Source organism: Globicephala melas, chromosome X (genome assembly GCF_963455315.2).
Source record: "Globicephala melas chromosome X, mGloMel1.2, whole genome shotgun sequence".
Taxonomy (NCBI): Eukaryota; Metazoa; Chordata; class Mammalia; order Artiodactyla; family Delphinidae; genus Globicephala; species Globicephala melas.
Genome location: NC_083335.1, coordinates 86,089,220 through 86,112,220, shown reverse-complemented (window position 1 = coordinate 86,112,220; position 23,001 = coordinate 86,089,220). Strand labels below are relative to the sequence as shown.

Genomic DNA, 23,001 nt, shown 5'->3' with positions numbered 1-23,001 from the left:
GCTGTCTACAAGACACCCACCTCAGACCTAGGGACACATACAGACTGAAAGTGAGGGGATGGAAAAAGATATTCCATGCAAATGGAAATCAAAAGAAAGCGGGAGTAGCAATTCTCATCAGACAAAATAGACTTTAAAACAAAGACTATTACAAGAGACAGAGAAGGACACTACATAATGATCAAGAGATCAATCCAAGAAGATATAAAAATTGAAAATATTTATGCACCCAACATAGGAGCACCTCACTACATAAGGCAAATGCTAACAGCCATAAAATGGGAAATGGATAGTAACACAATCATAGTAGGGGACTTTAACACCCCACTTTCACCAATGGACAGATCATCCAAAATGAAAATAAATAAGGAAACACAAGCTTTAAATTATACATTAAACAGGATGGACTTAATTGATATTTGTAGGACATTCCATCCAAAAACAACAGAATACACATTCTTCTCAAGTGCTCATGGAACATTGTCCAGGATAGATCATATCTTGGGTCACAAACCAAGCCTTGGTAAATTAAAGAAAATTGAAATCATATCAAGTATCTTTTCCGACCACAACGCTGTGAGACTAGATATCAATTACAGGAAAAAATCTGTTAAAAATACAAACACGTGGGGGCTAAACAATACTTAATAACCAAGAGATCACTGAAGAAATCAAAGAGGAAATCAAAAAATACCAGAAACAAATGATAATGAAAACACAACCCAAAACCTATGGAATGCAGTAAAAGCAGTTCTAAGAGGGAAGTTTATAGCAATACAGTCCTACCTTAAGAAACAACCTAACTTTACACCTAAAGCAATTAGAGAAAGAAGAACAAAAAAACCCCCAAAGTTAGCAGAAGGAAATTAATCATAAAGATCAGATCAGAAATAAGTGAAAAAGAAATTAAGGAAATGATAGCAAAGTTCAGTAAGACTAAAAGCTGGTTCTTTGAGAAGATAAAGAAAATGGATAAACCATTAGCCAGAGTCATCAAGAGAAAAAGGGAGAAGGCTCAAATCAGTAGAATTAGTAATGAAAAAGAAGTAACCACTGACACTTCAGAAATACATGGGATCATGAGACATTACTACAAGCAACTATATGCCAATACAATGGACAACCTGGAAGAAATGGACAAATTCTTAGAAATGCACAACCTTCCGAGACTGAACCAGGAAGAAATAGAAAATATGAACAGACCAATCACAAGCACTGAAATTGAAACTGTGATTAAAAATCTTCCAACAAACAAAAGCCCAGGACCAGATGGCTTCATAGGCGAATTCTGTCAGACATTTAGAGAAGAGCTAATACCTGTTCTTCTCAAACTCTTCCAAAATATAGCAGAGGGAGGAACACTCCCCAACTCATTCTATGAGGCCACCATCACCCTGGTGCCAAAACCAGACAAAGATGTCACAAAGAAAGAAAACTACAGGCCAATATCACTGATGAACATAGATGCAAAAATCCTCAACAAAATACTAGCAAACAGAATCCAACAGCACATTAAAAGGATCATACATTATCGTCAAGTGGGGTTTATCCCAGGAATGCTAAGATTCTTCAACATATGCAAATCAATCAGTGTGATACACCATATTAACAAATTGAAGGAGAAAAACCATATGACCATCTCAATAGATTCAGAGAAAGCTTTCGACAAAATTCAACACCCATTTATGATAAAAACCCTCCAGAAAGTAGGCATAGAGGGAGCTTTCGTCAACATAATAAAGGCAGTATATGATAAATCCACAGCCAACATCATCCTCAATGGTGAAAAACTGAAACCATTTCCACTAAGATCAGGAACAAGACAAGGTTGCCCACTCTCACCACTCTTATTCAACATAGTTTTGGAAGTTTTAGCCACAGCAATCAGAGAAGAAAAAGAAATAAAAGGAATCCAAATCGGAAAAGAAGAAGTAAAGGTGTCACTGTTTGCAGATGACATGATACTATACATAGAGAATCCTAAAGCTGCTACCAGAAAACTACTAGAGGTAATCAATGAATTTGGTAAAGTAGCAGGATACAAACTTAATGCACAGAAATCTCTGGCATTCCTATACACTAATGATGAAAAATCTGAAAGTGAAATTAAGAAAACACTCCGATTTACCGTTGCAAGAAAAAGAATAAAATATCTAGGAATAAACCTACCTAAGGAGACCAAGACCTGTATGCAGAAAATTGTAAGACACTGTTGAAAGAAATAAAAGATGATACAAATAGATGGAGAGATATACCATGTTCTTGGATTGGAAGAATCAACATTGTGAAAATGACTCTACTACCCAAAGCAATCTACAGATTCAATGCAATCCCTATCAAACTACCACTGGCATTTTTCACAGAACTAGAACAAAAAATTTCACAATTTGTATGGAAACACAAAAGACCCCGAATTGCCAAAGCAATCTTGAGAACGAAAACTGGAGCTGGAGGAATCAGGCTCCCTGACTTCAGACTATACTACAAAGCTACAGTAATCAAGACAGTATGGTACTGGCACAAAAACAGAAATATAAATCAATGGAACAGGATAGAAAGCTCAGAGATAAACCCATGCCCATATGGTCACCTTATCTTTGATAAAGGAGGCAAGAATATACAGTAGAGAAAAGCCCGCCTCTTCAGTAAGTGGTGCTGAGAAAACTGGACAGCTACACGTAAAGGAATGAAATTAGAACACTTCCTAACACCATACACAAAAATAAACTCAAAATAGATTAAAGACCTAAATGTAAGGCCAGAAACTATCTAACTCTTAGAGGAAAACATAGGCAGAACACTCTATGCCACAAATCACAGCAAGGTCCTTTTTGACCCACCTCTTAGAGAAATGGATATAAAAACAAAAGTAAACAAATGGGACCTAATGAAACTTCAAAGCTTTTGCACAGCAAAGGAAATCATAAACAAGACCAAAAGACAACCCTCAGAATGGGAGAAAATATTTGCAAATGAAGCAGCTGACGAAGGATTAATCTCCAAAATTTACAAGCAGCTCATGCCGCTCAATATCAAAAAAACAAACAGCGCAATCCAAAAATGGGCAGAACACCTAAATAGACATTTCTCCAAAGAAGATATACAGGGCGAGAGAGAGTCATGGGCATATACACACTAACAAACGCAGTAAGGTAGATAGCTAGTGGGAAGCAGCCGCATGGCACAGGGATATTGGCTTGGTGCTTTGTGACAGCCTGGAGGGGTGGGATGGGGAGGGTGGGAGGGAGGGAGACGCAACAGGGAAGACATATGGGAACATATGTTTATGTATGACTGATTCACTTTGTTATAAAGCAGAAACTAACACACCATTGTAAAGCAATTATACCCCAATAAAGATGTAAAAAAAAAAAAAAAAAACTGTGAACATAAGTTCAAAACAAAAAAATAAAAAAAAAAAGAAGATATACAGATTGCCAACAAACACATGAAAGGATGCTCAACATCACTAATCATTAGAGAAATGCAAATCAAAAGTACAACGAGGTATCATCTCACACCAGTCAGAATGGCCATCATCAAAAAATCTAGAAACAATAAATGCTGGAGAGGGTGTGTAGAAAAGGGAACGCTCTTGCACTGCTGGTGGGAATGTGAATTGGTTCAGCCATTATGGAGAACAGTATGGAGGTTCCTTAAAAAACTACAAATAGAACTACCATATGACCCAGCAATCCCACTGCTGGACATATACCCAGAGAAAACCATAATTCAAAAAGACACATGCACCCCAATATTCATTGCAGCACTATTTACAGTAGCCAGCTCATGGAAGCAACCTAAGTGTCCATCGATAGATGAATAGATAAAGAAGATGTGGCACATATGTACAATGGAATATTACTCAGCCATAAAAAGAAACGAAATTGAATTATTTGTAGTGAGTTGGGTGGACCTAGAGTCTGTCATACAGAGTGATGTAAATCAGAAAGAGAAAAACAAATACCGTATGCTAACACATATATATTCACTCTAAAAAAATGATCATGAACCTAGGGGCAAGACGGGAATAAAGACTCAGACCTACTAGAGACTGGACTTGAGGATACGGGGTGGGGGAAGGGTAAGCTGTGACAAAGTAAGAGAGTGGCATGGACATATATACACTGTGAAACGTAAAATATATAGCTAGTGGGAAGCAGCCGCATAGCATAGGGAGAGCAGCTTGGTGCTTTGTTACCACCTAGAGGGGTGGGATAGGGAGGGTGGGAGGGAGGGAGACGCATGAGGGAAGAGATATGGGGACATATGTATATGCATAACTGATTCACTTTGTTATAAAGCAGAAACTGGCACACCATTGGAAAGCAATTATACTCTAATGATGTTTAAAAAAATAGAATAAAATAAAATGATATCATGGAGATAAGTAATTAAAAAATAATAATAATCCATAGGTGTGGTGTGTTTGGTAGGCAAGCCTTCAAAGCATGGTGTCCATTGGCGAAATTTTAAATGTTGTCCTCAGTTGTCCTTAGGAACATTTAGATATATGGGAGTCCTATATAATATCCAATGATTGGCCAGATGCCCCCTTTTGATGGTTTTACTTGTCCTCCCAACATTAAAGAATCACGTTCACCAAAAATTTAGTGCATTGCTGTACTTCATAAAGAAGCTGCAAAAAGTAGCTCAGAATGAACTAACACTCGAGTGGTTGCTATATACCAGGCCTATGTGTAGACAGTCCTCAAGTGTGTAAACCTGAGTATCTCCCCACAGAATAAGTAATTCGGATAATCACTAAATGCTATTTTTATACTTTTTTAAAATGCTAACTGTTGAGGACACTGATGAGGCATGATTTATTGGAACCCCCGTGATATGAACCATCTATAATTTCTCAGATCCTAAAAGAAAACACATCTTTTTACAGGAAACCTCCCCAGTTTTGAGGAGCACATTGAGGAGAGAATTGACAAAAACAGCATGCCCACTCAGATATCTCCCTAGAATACTATGTCATTAGAAAATGCAGTGGAGGTCCCTTTCTTGCATAACTGCTGCATGCTATGGTCTGGCTCAGTCTGAGCAAGCACCAAGGGCAGAGGAGATGTGTTTTCCCTTGGAGAACTTTTCCCTATCCTATGATGTATGCACAAAGGGCCACCCATTCACCTACTAGACAGTGGATAAAGCCCTGTATGTGTAAAGAGGAACCTAAATATCCTTTCTTTTCCTGTCTATTAGTTTCAGTTGTTTTGTAATGTTTTCCCATGACACAATCCATCAACTGAGGACAGTTCTTCACCTGGGATTTCAGGGCAACTAGGTTTAACAGAAATCTTAAGCACACAGACTGGGAAGTCATCTCTGAACTGTTTCCTCACTGGCTCCCCTCCCCCAGTACCACCAACAATCCAACACTCAAGTTTACCTGGAGCCTTTCCTCACAGCTGGATCATCCTGTCCTCTTCTTCCTGCCAATCAATCCTGCCTGGGCCAATTCCAAATTCTTGGAAATTCTAGCTTGGGAGATTCTCCATTTCCCCAAAACCCACACACTTGGATGTTATCCTCTGCATCATATTCTCTCATTTTAAGTCCTGTCTTTTTTATTCACTTTGGCACCTAATGCCATACTTCCTTACTCTGTGACCTATTTCGTATACACATGACCTGAAGCTTTACAACTAGACTGCCCCTCCCATGGTGTTAGTAGAACTTCAAATTCTCTACGTTCTGTCTCTCACAAATACCTGAAACAGAATTGTTGCCTGCTGGTTTTTTATTTTTTATTGAAGTATAGTTGATTTACAATTTTGTTAGTTTTAGGTGTACAGCAAAGTGATTCAGATACGTGTGTGTGTGTGTGTGTGTGTCTGTCTGTGTGTATTCTTTTTCAGATTATTTTCCCTTATAGGTTATTACAAAATATTGAGTATAGTTCCCTGAGCTATACAGTAGGTCCTTGCTGGTTATCTGTTTGCTGCCTGCTGTTTAATTAACAAACCAAACATCACTTCTCATTTTGTATTTAAAAAAATTACACATAACGTGTTCTAATGGCCATATAAATCCTGTGGAAAGCAGTAGTTTGGAAAAGAAATATACATTTTGCAGACTGTCAAAAGAAAACTGGTGTTTTCCTATGCTGCCACTGTGAAAAGTGTGGCTATACAGTCTGCCTGGGCAGAGCATGGCTCCGTAGTTTAGATTACAGTCAAAACTGCAGGCAGCTTTTCCCTGGCTGCATCATGGTTTCTAGCCTCATCCATGATTCCTTGCCCACTTATAATGTTAAAGAGCACTAGGATTTTTTCTTTTCAAATACAAACAAAACTTTGACTGTAAACAGTTGTATCCTACTTGTCTCACATGAAAGTTGAATCTTATACAGGAGAGAGGAGGGTGTGTTTGTGTGTGTTATGAAGCTAAATTTAGCTCTCTCTAGGATAATCAATTCAATCCAGGATAAACATTTTTTTATACTTCTAAATAAGCCTACCTTTAAAACTCCAATTATGCCCTTTAGCCCCTTGAGGAGAATCCATGTAGGCACTTGCCTTTAGGGAAACTGTCTCTAGGCTGATTTCTTGCCATGATCTCTGTGCCGCTCCAGGTCATACTCAACTTCCTTCCAAACTGCTGTTCATAAAGATGCAGGCTCTTAAAGGTGTCTTCGCTGCACCACCATTCCCACTCCTGCCACTAAGCCACCATGTACTCCTGGCTGCTTACTGCATAGTAGGTATGCCTGTACTCCTGAGAGCCTAGCAGGTAAAGTCCCCCACACCCAAGCATAACCTTTCCCACCATCCTTACCGCTTATGTCTTAAATCCTCTTCTCTACCCACTCCACCCAAGTGTGCATTCACTAGAGTCTAAACATACCATGAGTCGTCCTGCCACTCTGTCTGTACTGCCTCTGCCTGAAGTTCTCCACATTCCTCTGTTCTATCTGCACATTTCTCAGGATCCACTCAAAAGCTCATTTTTTTCACCTCAGTGGTTCCTTCCATCTCTCAAGGCCCATAGGACTATGTGCTTAACACTCATTTTCCCAAATGGAATGGTGTGATAGAGTGCTTAATGGCCACCAAGTCTTTTCATTTCTGTATATACACCACTTTACAGTGTGACTTTGCAGCTTCTTCCATCAGGAGGTGGAGTCTATTTCTCTACTCCTTGAATCTGAGCTGTTCTTGTAACTCGATTTGGCCAATAAATGCAGCATGAGTAACTGGGTGACTTCTGAGCCTAGGTCTCAAGAAGTCTTGTAGCTTTCCTCTTCTCCCTGAGAACGCTGAAGCAACCATGTGAAGAAGCCCCAGCTAGTCTGCTGGAGGAAGAGAGATGATATTGAGAGGCCAGTCAGCAGCCAACCATCAGACATGTGAGTGACGCCATCTTAAATACTCAACCCTAGTCGTATTGCCAGATGACCAACTTCATGAGGAACTCTCGGAAAGACTAGCAGAAGAACCACTCAGCTGATTCTAGCTCAGATTGCTGACCCACAGAATTATGAGCAAATAAAATGGTTGTTATTTTAAGTCACTAAATTTTGGGGTGATTTGTTATGCAGCAGTAAATAACTGAAAGAGCAGGTTTTGTACTGCTGTATTCCTGGCATCTAGAGGGCATGTTCATGGTAGGTTGTCAGTAAGAGATTGCTGTGGATCCCTGTCATCAAGGTGTCACTCCTCTTTACTTAGTAGACAACCAAGCTTCCTAATCCTCATGTCTCTCCCTGGCTCTCAAACAGTTCAAAGCCTGGGCTCAACACTGTCTTCCAGGATGACACCTTGCAGTTCTTCTTCACTCCACTGGACCAACATCCATTCATTTGCTCCCTTCACAGCCCTTTGACAGGTCATATCTTTCAGCTGCATGCTGCATTCCCTTACTAACTACTTCGTTCACTAAACCCTGAGGGGCCAACCCATGGACTGCCTCAATGCCATAAAGCTGTTCTCAACTTCCCAACCTTCCACCATCACTCTGAACCCTCACTACCTGATTCACATGTGCTTACAATTAGGAGAGACCTAAGAGATTGTCTAGGACAACCCCTTCCAGTTATGAATGAGGAAAGAAAGTCCCAGATAAGAAATAATAATAATACATGGCTTATTCAAGGTCACATGATGGCAGTATCAATACCAGAACCCACATGTCATGCAGATTATTACCTAGTAGATTGCTTATTTGTGCTTGGTTTGTGTGTGTGCAACTGTGCCCTGCAGTTTAGACTGTGGAAGTTCCTTGGAGAGTGGCATCATATCTTTTACTTCTCCTACCTTTTCACACTCTTCCTGCTATCTGCAAAGACTGACCAGTAACTACTGGACACGTCAGCAGTCAATAAATGCTTGTTGATTAATTGACATTTAAAAGGAAATTACGCTTGGAACTGTTCTGTATCTTGTTTTTGGTGGTAATTACAACCATAGGTATTTGTCAGAACTTGAACTGTACATTAAAAAGGGTAAACTATACTGTGTATAAATTTTTAAATTAAGGTATAATTCAAAGCAATTATGCTGAAGAGATCTATTTATTTGATAAATGTGGCTAAATGTATTATTGTGAGAAAAGAAATTTGGCCCTTTGAAAATAAATTTGTACATAATAGGCACTCGGTAATGTTAGTTTCCTTCCTTCTTGTGTACAAATGCTTCATGATTACCTGTCAAGACTGCTAAAGAAAGCATTCCTGCCCTAGGAGATGACTGGATCTCAGATGACTTCTAAGATCCTATGATTTCTTTGAAAGGTAAATAAATGACTGTTTTGAAACACATGTGTAAAGTAAAATATAGAAGCGTTACTACACTATTCCAAAGGTGGGCCCCCTAGAACCTTGATTTTACTTCCAAAGACTTAGACTCAGGTATAAAACTATTAACCCTCTGTTAATAGAAATTATTTTAAAACTTAAAAAATAATACAAAAGGACAACCAAATGTCCTTTCGTTGTCATTCTGGAGCATTGACTGAGAGATGTGTGTCTATAACCCAAGTGTGTCTAAATAACCCAAGGATTATTTAATTCTCTAGGGGATTACATCCTTGTTTGGCTTATTATTCACTAATGATTAGGATCCAGACTTTTTGAAGTGACATGTTAACTTAAAGATTTTTTGTCTGGTAGAGATGAAAAAAATTTCTGTTTGGTAGAAGAAATAATCCCAAAGACTATGGATTAACTGTCCTATAGTGCATTAACCACTTTTCTATCTAATTTAGCTATCTTATTCTAGCATTTTTACTTTCAGTATTTATATATACTGAATCTCTCAAATATTCTTTGAATCAGCCTTACATAATGCTGGGTCCCTCACTAATAAATTAGTCTTTGACATGTGTTCATTCTGTATTTGTATGTGAGTCATGTTCTTAATTTTGAAAATTATATTGTAATTATATATATTATACCCCAAACATCCTACAACATTGTCTGTGGACCATGTCCCATCCTGCACAAAGTCCCTGATATCTACTGCTGACTGCTGGTTTTAATGCTGTAAGAGCACCTTGAAATACCTTTGTGATCATGCTGGTACCTGAAGAGGTCTTTTCAGGAAAAAAACTGGATACCTCTACAAGTGCTCAAGAAAACTGCAGAAAGACTTTCTGGAACTACTCTCACAAAATGAGAAACTGATGTCTTTCCTATCATGTTACTGTTCTATCTATAAACCGAGAGGATGACATTAAGAACCTTTGTTTTAGAGATCCAGAACAAATAGACTCACACTGGGCCCTTCTTTCCTGTCAAACACTATTCCTGTAATCCGCTTTTGCTAGTAATGGCCATAAAATAACTATATTGGAGCAATAAAAATTGATAAACTACCAGCTGCCTCAAAAATCTAATAGCTTTGGCAAAATATACTGCAGCTTGTTGTGATAGAGCCTCCTTTTCCCTAACACATTTTATTTTAACACTTGCCTTTTCACACTACTGAATAGTATAATCAAATTAACAGATTCAGCAAATGCTCAGTGAGTTCCAGGCACTAGACACTGCTCAGCCCTGACTACCCTCACCCCCTTCCCCAAGCAGGCTCAACTAGTACTCAGTGTCAATCATTGGTTTGCAGTTGTCCAGGATGAAAATGGAGAATAGAGCCCAAATGGAGGGTTGCATTCTGTCCTGTCAGCACCCAAAAGATTTAAAATGGAGTCAAGCAAAAGAATGGATCTCTTTCACATTAATAAAATTTAATGATCTACAACACTACTGAGTATTAAATGCATACAGATTTGAAACATCCTGAGAAACAGGAAGGGTGGGTTAAAACGTGGTTCACAAACAAACTGCTATTTATAAATATTCTGAATCAGCTTGACAACTTTATTGAAAGAGGTATGAAACAAATATCTTCCAATAAACACTCAAACTCAGAAATAATCGAAATATGGTGCCCATTCATACAAAGACCAAAGTGCCAAGTTTCCATGCAGCATAGGGAATCCTCTGCAAAGCAAGTCTGAACCAAAATTCTAAAACGCCAAGGAGGAGGGGGTGAAGTGGGTTGAGGATATAGAACAGGAGTAGGAGTAATTTTTTCAACCTACTTTTACCCTGGTGATTATTAAAACAGAATTCTGTAATATTTCACAATAGAATGTTTTTGAAAAAATAATCTGTTTAGGCCAGCTTCTGCCTTGGGATGTAGGGAGCTGGAAGTAGTGTTGCTCTTACCCTTACAATTAGCCAAACTAAATTAAAATTCATGACTTTTATTGAGCCCATCAAAGGAGTATTACTCAAGTATTTGTTGAGAGGAGTATTTGTTCAAGTATTTTGCTTTAATTTAAAGTTGGTAGTTTGTTTTCTTGCTGTGGTGTTTTGAGAATTTTGTTTTTTGTTTTGTTTTGTTTTGTTTGGCTGCACCGTGCAGCCTGTGGGATCTTAGTTCCCCGACCAGGGATTGAACCCACACCCCCTGCATTGGAAGCGCGGAGGCTTAACCACTGGACTGCCGGGGAAGTCCGAGAGTTTTTTTTTTTTAATATTCTGAATAAAAATCCTTTGTTGGTTATGTGGTTTATCAGTAAATATTTTCTCTACATCTGTGGCTTGGTTTTTTATTCTCTCTTTTTTTTTTTTTTTGCGGTACGTGGGCCTCTCACTGCTGTGGCCTCTCCCATTGCAGAGCACAGGCTCCGGACGCGCAGGCTCAGCGACCATGGCTCACGGGCCCAGCCTCCATGGCACGTGGGATCTTCCCGGACCGTGGCACGAACCCGTGTCCCCTGCATCTGCAGGCGGATCTCAACCACTGCGCCACCAGGGAAGCCCCGGTTTTTTATTCTCTTAATGGTGTCATTCACCAAGCAAGATTTTAATTTTGATGAAGTCCAATTTATCATTTTTTAAAAGGACTCATGTCTAAGAACTCTTATATTAACCTTAGATCATGAAGATTTTCTCCTATGTTTTCTTCTAAAAGTTATGTAGTTACATGTTTTACATTTAGGTATGTGCCTATTTCGAGTTAATCTTTGTCCATGATGTGAAGTTTAGGTGGAGATCTGTTTTTTACATATGGATGTCTAATTGTTCCCACACCGTTAGTTCAAAAGACTATCTTTCCTCCTCTAAATTGCTTTTGCACCTGTTTCAAAAATCAGTTGCCTGTATTTATGTAGGTCAATATCTTAACTCTCTTTTGTTCCATTGTTCTGTTTTTATCACTTCATCAATACCACTGTCTTGATTACTGTAGCTTTATATTATGCCTTAAAATCAGTGTGTTTCTCCAACTTTATTCTTCTTTTTAAAATTTGTTTTAGCTATTCTAGATCTTTTGCTGTTCTTTATAAATTTTAGAATCATCTTGTCTATATTTACAAAAAATCCTACTGGCATTTTTGTTTGAATTAGGTTAAATCTAATCATGAATCTGATGACTTTGGGGAGAAATGACATCTTTAATATGCTGAATCTTCCACCACATGAATATAGCATATTTCTCCATTTCTTTAGATTTTCTTTGATTTTTTTCATGGAAGCATCTATGTTTTGTAGTGTTCAGCATAGAGATCCTGTACATGTTTTGTTAGATATATACCTGAATGTTTCATTTCTTTGGAGCTGTTGTAAATGATATATTTTTTTAAAGATTCAGTTTCTAGTTGTTTATTGTCACCATATAGAAATATGACTGATTTTTGTATTGACCTTATATCCTGCTTCCTTGCTAAGCTGTTAGTTATAGGACTTAAAAAAATAGATTTCTCTGATATATTCTAAGCAAACAATCATGCTGTTTAGGAGTAGGGATACTTTCATTTCTTTCTTTCAATCTGTATACCTTTTATATATTTTTTGTCCCTTTTTGCACAGGCTAAGACTTCTAGTATGATGTTTGATAGAAGTGATGAGAGAGCACAGCTTTTTCTTATTTTACCTTTAAGTTCTTTATCAAGTTGAGGAAGTTCCCTTCTATTCCTACTATGCTGAGAGTTTCTATTATGAATTCATTTTGAATTTTGACAAATGGTTTTGTCCTCATCAACTGATATTATCATTTGGTTTTTCTTTTTTAGACTTAATATGTTGATTACATTGATTGATTTTCAAATATTGAACCTGCTTTTCATTCCTGGGAGAAACCCCACTTGGATGTAGGGTTTTATATATTGCTGTTAGATTTGCTAATATTTTGTTGAGGGTATTTGCTTTTATATTCATGAGGGATATTGGTCTATAGTTTTCTTTTTTGTATTGTTTGTCTGGGTTTGATATCAGGGCTTCATAAAATGAGTAGGGAAAGATTCTATCCTCTCCTGTTTTCTGGAAGAGATCTTGCAGAATTGGTGTTATCTTTTCTTTTTTTTAATTTTTTTACTTTATATTTAATAATTTATTCAATACTCATATCAATCCTATAAGTACAATACTATTATTTTCCCCTTTTGAACCAATAATGAAACATTCTGAAGCACAGAAATGTTAACAGTTTCCCAAGAGCACAGAATTAGTAAGTGGCTGAGCAGAGATTAAAATTCAGGAAGTCTGACTGTAGTCCCTGTGCCATAACCACTTGCCTATAAAATGGTGTTATCTTTTCTTTAAATGTTTGCTGGAATTTGCCAGTGAAACCATCTGGGCCTGGGCATTTCTTTTAAAAAAGATTTTTAGCTGTGAATTTAATTTCCTTAATAGATGGATCATTATTCAGGTTACTTGTTTCATCTTCAATGAGTTTTAGTAGTTTGTGGTTTTCGAGCAGTCTGTCCATTTCATTTAAGTTGTCTAACTTATGTGTGTAGAGTTATTCATGGTAGTATCCCCTTATTATCTTTTTATGTCTGCGGGGTCTATAGTGATAATCTCCTCTTTCATTCCTCATATTGGTAATTTGCTTTTTTTTTCTTTCTCAGTTTTGCTAGAGTTTTATCAGTTTTATTGATCTTTTCAAAGGACCAGCTTTTGTTTTCATTTATTTTTCTCTGTTGTTTTTCTGTTTTCAGCTTCATTGATTTCTGCTTTATCTTATTTCCTTTTTCTGCTTGCTTTGGGTTTATTTTGCTCTTTTTCTAGTTCCTAAGGGGGAAGCCTAGATTACAGTTGACCCTTGAACAACAGGGGTATGAACTGTGCAGGTCCACTTATATGTGGATTATTTTCAATAGTAAATACTACAGTACTACACGATCCACATGGTTGATTGAATCCACAGATGTGAAACTGCCAATACAGAGGAATTGAGGTTATGGAGGAACCATGGATAGGGAGGGCTGACAATAACTTAGATATGGATTTTTGACTGTGCAGAGGTTTGGCACCCCTGACCCCTGATTGTTCAAGGGTCACCTGTATTTATATGAGAGATTTTTTTCCCTAAAATATCATTTACTGCTATGAATTTCCCTCTAAGCCCACAAATTGAGTTATGTTGTTTTTTCATTTTTCTTTAATTAAAAATATTTTCTAATTTCCCTTAAAAGTTTCTCTTTGATTAATGGGTTATTTAGATATATGATATCCAATAGCCAAGTATTTGGAGCTTTTCCTCTTATCTCTCTGTTGTCGATTTCTATTTTATTTCCTTTATGGTCAGGGAACATATTCTGTATGATTTCAGTTCTTTTCTATTTGAAGTTTGTTTTGTGACCCAGGATGTGATCTATCTTGTTGAAAGAATATATATTCTGCGATTGTTAGATAGAGTGTTCTGTACATATAAGCTAATTCCACTTGGTTGATAATAGTGTTCAGTTCTTACATATTCTTGCTGATTTTCTGTCTGCTAGTTCTATATATTAATTAGAGAGGAATGTTGAAGTCTCCAACTATAATTGTGGGTTTTTCTACTTCTAATTTTAGATCTGACAGTTTTTGCTTCACATATTTTGAAGCACTGTTGTTAGGTGTTTACACATTTAGGATTGTTAAGTCTTTGGGGTGAATTAAATAACCCTTTTAGCATTATATCCCACTTTATCCTTTCTTTTTAGTTTAATAGACATTTATTCTATTATTATGTATAGTTGAACAAGCTCTACACACAAAATTATATGGTTTAAGACTTTTTTTTTGAGTGGGAAGAAATTTGGGTCTCAAAATGTTTTGCGAGCCTGCTACATGTTTTCTGGAAATCATTAAGTGGACCTTTCAAGACCCTTGAAGAAAATACGAGAAAAATTGGTTCAAGAAAACCAGCAATTAGATTTCAAAATTAACCTACCTGTTAAGATAGCAAACCAAGAATTGGAAAGAATTGGGGCAATTCCTCTTCCATATTTCCTATACACTCAAATCCACCCTGGGAAACAGAACATGATGTAAGCAGAATGTAGTGGTATGCCCAGCCACAACTGGTGGCCTGGCAAGTTTGTGGAATGGTGAGGCTCTTGAGGGTAGTTTGAGCAGGGATCAGAAAAATAACTGTAGGCAACATATAAAATTGGAAACCAATTGAACTTGTATTGACACCAACTACATGACTTTTCTCAGTATCCTTATGGGAATGGATAATGTGGCTTGACCCAAAATAGCACTGATTAGACTTAGTGTTACTTTTAAATAAAACCAACCCTGTTGTCCCCTCTGTGGTGGCTTAGAGAGTTCATAATGGTCACAAACTAATATTACAGATAAAAGATTTAAAATTTTGATCCAAGCTTTTTCTGTCCTCCCACACTTGAAAGGTATCTGATGGACACCAATTTCCCAATCCTAGCATTACTAGCTTACAAACCTTAGGGCTAATTAACTCCCTTCTCATTTACCTAATGTTCAATTTCCATCAGTTTCAGTATACACCAGTGTAAATACCATGACTATTTTGCATGAAGTTCAGTATTCTACAGATCCCAGTCCTGGGATTAAACCAGTAGCTCCCATCTTTTATGTGAACATCAGTGGTACCATGGAGGCCAAGGCAGTTTAATTTAGGTTAACCAGGATGTTTTCATTTGTAAGCGAACCCTCTTGCAACAGGTTTATTCAATTCTCTTAAAAATGGTGACACTCCTTTACTTTTCGCCTTTTGGAAGCAGCTGTTTACATAAATGGAATATTAGATTAAGTCTAAAAATGTGGGCCCTAGTCAACTTTCATTGTTTTTCTGCGTATGATCATGATAAAGGATCAGGATATCCTTCACATTTCCAAGGAAAATCCAATTTAAAAAGTTTGTCCTTGCCAAACTCCATAAAACAGCCACTTTAGAGTAAACCAGCAGAGCATTGCATCACCCCAATAAAGCTGTAGGTTTCATCACATGCATCAACAAATCTACATGGCTAGTTTCTGCACTCCTCTTTTCCAGAATTTATTTTACACCTATCGTACCAAACAGCATTTTAAACACGGACATATCAACTCCCTAATAAAGCAAAAACAAAGGCATTTCCCTTATTAGAAACAAGATACACCATCACTTAAAGTCTTCAAACATTATTGCACTTTAATTTTCATAATTTGACAATGCATTCAATGAAATAATCTGGAGACAACTAGTTTTAACAGACAAATTTAAAAACACCTTTAAGCGGACATGAATGTCCTAAATTGTTTATTAGGTAAGAATTTTACAAACATTACTTATATTAGCGGTAATAGTGGAGCTGGAGAGTATTGCGCCTTCTCCAAGCTGCACGGCGAGAACCACCAATAGTGTGGTGGGACTTGTGGCCCTTTCCAAGGCCGCGGCTCTTTCTGCCTGCAGATGTCAGCCCCCACATCTCCCTGTGCTTGTGGACTGGTTTGGTGATCCACTGGGTGACAGGGTTTCTTCTGATAGCTTTATGAAATGGATCAATGATGATAACCTCAAAAAATTTGTAAGTAGAATCTTCACCAACCCAGTAAGAATTCAGGACCCTTAGGGCCCCACAGTGACGTCCAGTTCACTCCTTGGCAACAGAATGAAGGCTTCGAGCAAACTAGAGCTGGTTGACACCATGATGGAGAGGCTTGCCGTAGGTGGCACCATTAGGAACCGGGCATTTGCGGGCACCACAGCACACACGAATCTGATATATGACATAACCTTGCTTGGCCTTGTAGCCCAGCCTGTGTACCTTGTCAGGCTGGGTGGGGCAGAGGGCCCTCTGCAGTGCAGAGAGCTGGCGGTACTGCCAGCAGTGCACCCTGAGCAGAAAGCAAATTATGTGGGACTGCTTCTTCCTCCTGGATGTACTAGCAAGTGCCCATCTCGGCTCACCTGATGGCTGCTGCCAGACGGAAAGGCCCACTTTATCCTTGTAATTTTATTTGCTCTGAATTCTTTCTTTTCTTTTTTTTTTTTTGGCGGTACGTGTGCCTCTCACCGCTGTGGCCTCTCCCATTGCAGAGCACAGGCTCCAGACGTGCAGGCCCAGCGGCCATGGCTCATGGGTGCAGCCGCTCCGCAGCATGTGGGATCTTCCAGGACCGGGGCACGAACCCGTGTACCCTGCATCGGCAGGCGGACTCTCAACCACTGCGCCATCAGGGAAGCCCTGAATTCTTTCTTTTGATCAGCATTTGCATCATATCTTTTTTCATCTTTTACTTTTCATCTACCTATATCATATTTTAAATGATTTTCTTATAGTCTTTGTGGTGGGATCATGTTTTTTAAATCTGTTCTGACAGTCTCTGTCTTTTAATTGTATGTTTAGACTATTCCACTTAATGTAGTTATTGATATGCTTGGTTTAAACCTACCATTTTATTATTTCTTTTCTTTGTGTTATACCTCTGTTATTATTTCCTCTCTTTTCCACTTTCCTGCCTTTTGGGTTATTTGAACGTTTTTTAGTGCTCCATTTTAATTAATCTACTGTGTTTTTTTTTTTTTTTTTTTTTTTGCGGTATGTGGGCCTCTCACCGCTGTGGCCTCTCCCGCTGCGAGGCACAGGCTCCGGACGCGCAGGCTCAGCGGCCATGGCTCACGGGCCCAGCCGCTCCGCGGCACGTGGGATCCTCCCGGACCGGGGCACGAATCCGCGTCCCCTGCATCGGCAGGCGGACTCTCAACCACTGTGTCACCAGGGAAGCCCTACTGTGATTTTTGAGTTTATCTCTTTGCATATCTTTTGTGGTTACTCTAGGGATTATAATATACATATTAAGCCTTGCACAGTCTGCTTAGAATCAATACTTTACTACTTCAGGAGTCATGCAGAAACCTTACACCCTGTAGGTCCCTTTACCCTCTCCCCTTTATGTTATAGTTGTCTTATATATTACATCTACACATACTGAAAATCCCTTCACACATTCTTATTGTTTTTGCTATCAGCTGCCAAACATATTTTAAGTAATTCAAGAGAAGAACAGTCTGTTATATCTACCCAAATTTTACAATTTATATTGCTGTTCCTTCATTCCTAATGTGCTAAATTTCTTTCTGCTATAATTTCCCAACTGGCTGAAGAACTTCCTCTAGCAGTTCTTTTAGAGCAGATTGCTGGCTATAAATTGTCATCCCTGAAAGATATTTTTGCTGGATATAGAATTATGTGTTGACAGTTCTTTTTTCCCCACACTTCAAACATGTTGTGCCATTTCCTTATGACCTCCATGGTTTCTGATACAAGAAATCCACTGTAATTCGAATTGTTATACCCCTATAAGGTAATGTATTTTTCCTCTGGCTGCTTTCAAGATTTTTTTCTTTGTACTACGTTCAGCAGTTTGATTTGGATATGTCTGGAAACGGGTTTCTTTGGGTTTATTCTGTTTGGGGTTTTTCACTGCTCAGGCTATTCAAAGTCTCATAAATAGGCTCTGGATCCAGAAGAGATTGGAATAATAATGACAAAAAACTTCTTTTGAAAGTATCTTTGCTTTGTAGGGACCTGCACACAGTAGAAATAGAAATATTTTCTGTATATCCCAGACAGAATTTAACATTAGTAAATTATAGTTGTAACTCCTGCTCCCTTTCAGTGATGTGGAAGATTGTTGCAAATGGACTAGAATGGAGAGAATTGAGCTCCAGAGAGAATGAGTGAGTTTTGTAGTTTTACACACCTAGTAAGTTGCAGATCTATAAGTTAGTGTTCAAGTTCTGTTTACACTACTATAATATGTTCCTATGCACTTATAGAATTTGTCCCTCCTCCTAAACTGAAACTTTAGCTTAAGTTTATGGTGAGATGCTCGTTTGAAATGTCTACTTTTTAAAAAAAATCAGGGAAAGTCTCATATTTTAAATTCCTTCAGGGAGGCATTAAGTCTTGGTTTGAGCAGGGATTGGTACACTATAGCCTGCCCGCTAAATCTGTCCCACTACCTGTTTTCATGCAGCCTATAAGCTAGGAATGGATTTTTCTGTTTTTAAATGGTTGGAAAAATCAAAAGAAGAATAATATTTGATGACATGTGAAAATTGTATGAAATTAAAATTTCAGTGTAAGTGAAGTTTTTTTGATATTTATTTACTTATTTATTTGGCTGCGTTGGGTCTTAGTTGCGGCACACGGACTCTTCACTGAGGCACGCGGGCTCTTCGTTGCAGCGCACGGGCTCTAGACCACACGGGCTCAGTAGCTGTGGCACGGGGGCTTAGTTGCCCCACAGCATGTGGGATCTTAGTTCTGTGGCTAGGGATCGAACCTGAGTCCCATGCGTTGGAAGGCGGATTCTTAACCACTGGACCATCAGGGAAGCCCCTATAAGTGAAGTTTTATTGGAACACAGCCATGTCCATTTATTTACATAAATAAATGTCAGTGGTTTCTCTTATGCTGTAATGGCAGAGTTGAGTAGTTAAGACAGAGGCTGAATGGCCTGCAAAGCAAAAAATATATACTGTCTAGCCCTTTACAGAAAACGTTTGCTAACTCCTTGTTTAGAATAATGTCCAGTGAATTGAGTTAGGATGTCACTGATCTGAACTGTGTGAAAAGGGTAGCTAGAATTCAAACTTTGCTCTTTGAATAAGTGTCTTAGGTGTAAGAAAAGTAGAAGATAAGAATTATTAACTGTTTACAGTACTAGTCTATTGACATGTATTGAATGTTTTCAGTTCTGCAGCAATATTCTGTTCTTTTAAAATTAGCCCTTCAGGAAATCCTACTATTTGCAACAAGATGGACAAACTGGGAGGGCATTATGCTCAGTGAAATAAGCCAGACAGAGAAAGACAAATACTGCATGGTATCACTTCTATGTGGAATCAAAAAAAAAAAAAAAAAGGTCAAACTCATAGAAACAGAGAGTAGAATGGTGGTTGCTAGGGGCGAAGAGGCAGGAGAAATGGGGTGAGGTTGGTAAAAGGGTACAAACTTTAAGTTATAAGATGAATAAGTTCTGGGGATGTAATGTACAGCATGGTCACTATAGTTATCAATACTGCATTTTATACTTGAAAGTTGCTAAGAGAGTAGATCTTAAATGTTCTCACCACAAAAAGGAAAAAAGGTAACTGTGTAGTGATGGATGTGTAAACTTGGTGGGAATCCTTTCACAATGTATAGGTATATCAAATCAAATCATCACATTGTACACTTTAAATATATTATAATTTTATTTGTCAATTATACCTCAATAAAGCTGAGGGGAAAATTAAATAAATAAAGGGCAAAACATAAAATAAAATTAGTCTTTCAGATCAAGAGAAATTGATTAGAAGAAAAGCCAGGACTGTTTCTACCTGGTTGAAGAAGATTGTCAGTTGGAGGCACTTGAGGCCCAAGTGTGAGGGGCTTAGGGAGGTTTTCTTGGCTGGACGAGGTAAAGGTCATTATTTAAACTTTGTTTTCCTGCTTCTCTGTTGGGCTTTTTACAGGTCTAATTACCTAGTTGACTTTCTGTTCTTTTGTGAGTCTTTTTCTCTATGACTAGTGAGAGGAAATGGCTGATCACTTTTAAATGAAGAGGAAAGCCCAACTCAGACCAGGAACTGTTGCCCCTCACCCCTACCGCTATAGGTGGACCTTTCCTTTGGGCTTATTGACCTACCTTGCCAGCTGGCATCAGAAGTCCATTGAGATGTACATGGCCTGTTTCTCCTAACCTCTTCCCTCCATCTCAAGGACCAAATGAGCCACATCTGTACTATGCATGAATTTAAGGATTTTTTTTTTAGGCCCAAGTTAACTTCTGTTACGCATTGAAATTTAAGCTTCTCGAGTGGGTTGCCTATCATAGAGTTCCTGGCAACAACAAATTTTAAATGCACAATACACATTAATTTTTAGGGTAAAAATATTATTATCTTGGTTTGTAAACTTACCTTTTAGGTGACAGGAAAACAAATCTCTCTTTGTGCTATGCCTGCTTATTATGTATTTTCTATACATATGTGTTCTATAATTATATATTCTCTCTTGGATCTACTACTACTGTGAAATATAGCTGTTCTGAATGTCCTGGGCCACACCATTCTGGCAGTGAAAGCAGGGTCTGGATAACAGTCCCTCAGACTTTTGCCAGCTCTATTATAGTTCTCCAGCTTCCAGGGAAGTCTTCAAACATACCCAGTTTACCCTGGAGGTATCTGTTGTGTTTTCCTGAATAAGGTATTCTAGAGCTCCAAGTGTCATCTCCCTCCTCTCCGTTTGCTCTTAGCACCTTTGGTGACCTCTGGGGCAGGGTCCTTGCTGGGCTGCTAGTGCTTTCAGCCCCTTGAGGCTGCTCTCCTGTGTTTGCACAGCCCCCAGAGCTGCAAATACCACTGACATGCCTGACTCTGTCCATGTGGGTGGCTCACTCTTACACTTCCCAGTTAAGGGTACTGGTGTCTGTGCTATGGACCTTGACTTTGACTCTCTCATCCTCCTGCTGCAGCTGGATCTTCTGGGGTTGTGGGGGCTGCATGTCAGCTTGTTCAGGTTTCTGTGGAAAGCCCATCTCTTACTGGATTCTGAACCACGTCCTTGAAAACTGAGCTTTTAGATTAACCTGAGTAACACACTTCACACCATTTTCTGAATCATTCCTCTCTCATACCTTGGGGTATTGCCACTAGATCAGTTGATGAGCTACCATCTTCTCTTGGAACTCCCTTCTTTACTAGGGAATTCCTTGGTCCCTCAAGAACCTAGATTCCTGGTAAGATAGGCTGCTCCTAGGTACACCTGACAGGTGAGAATTCAACTGGTGTGTTAATCACCTTCTGCTCAAGTTAGGCCCCTCTGTGAGTTTATGTATATGTATTGATAATATATGCCCTATGGTGCATATCCTTGAGGAGATTTTAAAGCTGTGCAGCTGCTATAGGAAGCCCAGAGCTTAATTTCTGCCTTTACCTAAACTCTTGCATTCATCTGAGATGTTAGCATTAGTTTGGTCTTCTCCCTGCCCAAACATTCTGCCATGTACCACCTTGTGCCCACTTCAGGCCTAAGTGGTTGACCTAACTATCCAGTGTTGCTATTTCATAGAAGTTGACTCTCATTCTTCCCAAACCTTCATCTACTTTTGTATCCTATTCCAAGGATTGTTATCCTCCTTTTTCTAGTTTCTTGAGGCGGAGCTTTGATTACTGACTTGAGACTCTTCTTTCCTAATGTAAGTATTTAGTACTGTAAATTTCCCTCTCAGCACTGCTTTAAGCTGTGCCCCACATATTTTGATATGTTGTATGTATTTTCATTTTCATTCAGTTCAGTGTACTTTAAAATTTTCCCTTGAGATTTCCTCTTTGGCCCATGGCTTATTTAGAAGTATGTTATTTAGTTTCCAAGTGTTTATAGAGATTTTCCTGTTGTCTTTCTGCTGCTGATTTCTGCTTTGATACCATTGTGGTCAGAGAATGCACTCCATATGACTTCAATCTTACTAAATTTGTTTAAGCTTGTTTCATGGCCCAAGATACGGTCTGTCTTGGTATATTTTTTGTGGGTGCTTGAAAAAAATGTAATCTGCTGTTGTTGGATGCAGTGTTCTACAGGTGTCAGTTAAATCGTATTGGTTGATTGTGTTTGTTGAGTTCTTCTATCAATATGTCCTTGCTGATTTTCTGTCTACTAGTTCTATCAATTGTTGAGAGAAGAATGTTGAAATCTCCAACTATGACTGTGGATTTATCTATTTCTCCTTTCAGATCAGTTAGTTTTTGTTTCACATATTTTGCAGCTCCATTTTTTGAGTGCATACATATTTAGGATTGCTATGTCTTGGTAGATTGATCCTTCTATCATTTAATGTTCTTCTCCATCTGGTGATTATCTTTTTATTGATATTAATATAGCCACACTGCTTTCTTTTGAGTAATATTTATATCTTACATCCTTCTCCATTTTTTTCCACTTTCAACCTTTCCTTATATTTGAAGTGAGTTGTGGCAGACAACATATAGATGGATCATGTTTTTTAACCCACTCTGCCAATCTCTCTCTGTCTTTTAATTGGTTTATTTAGACCATTTATATTTGCTGGTTATTCAGAGATCAATAAAATGTCTATCCATAGAATATGTTTTCTAGATTCATGTCTGGCTTCTTCATGAGTGACTCTTTAAATACATGATATAATGAAAAGCTCACTAGGTGAAGAGCCAGATGTCCTCGGGCATAGGCCTTCCTTTGCCATATAGCAGTTCTGTGACCTTGGACAAATGATACTACACAGTTCCATCT

The 23,001-nt window shown here is 38.4% G+C and overlaps 1 protein-coding gene and 1 pseudogene across 4 annotated transcripts in view; one reads left to right on the top strand and one right to left on the bottom strand.

The window, feature by feature from the left end:
- Nucleotides 1-23,001, top strand: part of JADE3 (jade family PHD finger 3) — a 151,983-nt gene that overhangs the window by 17,911 nt on the left and 111,071 nt on the right. The gene's annotated exons all lie outside the window — the stretch shown is intronic.
- On the bottom strand, nucleotides 16,036-21,271 carry LOC115848997 (large ribosomal subunit protein eL15-like; annotated as a pseudogene).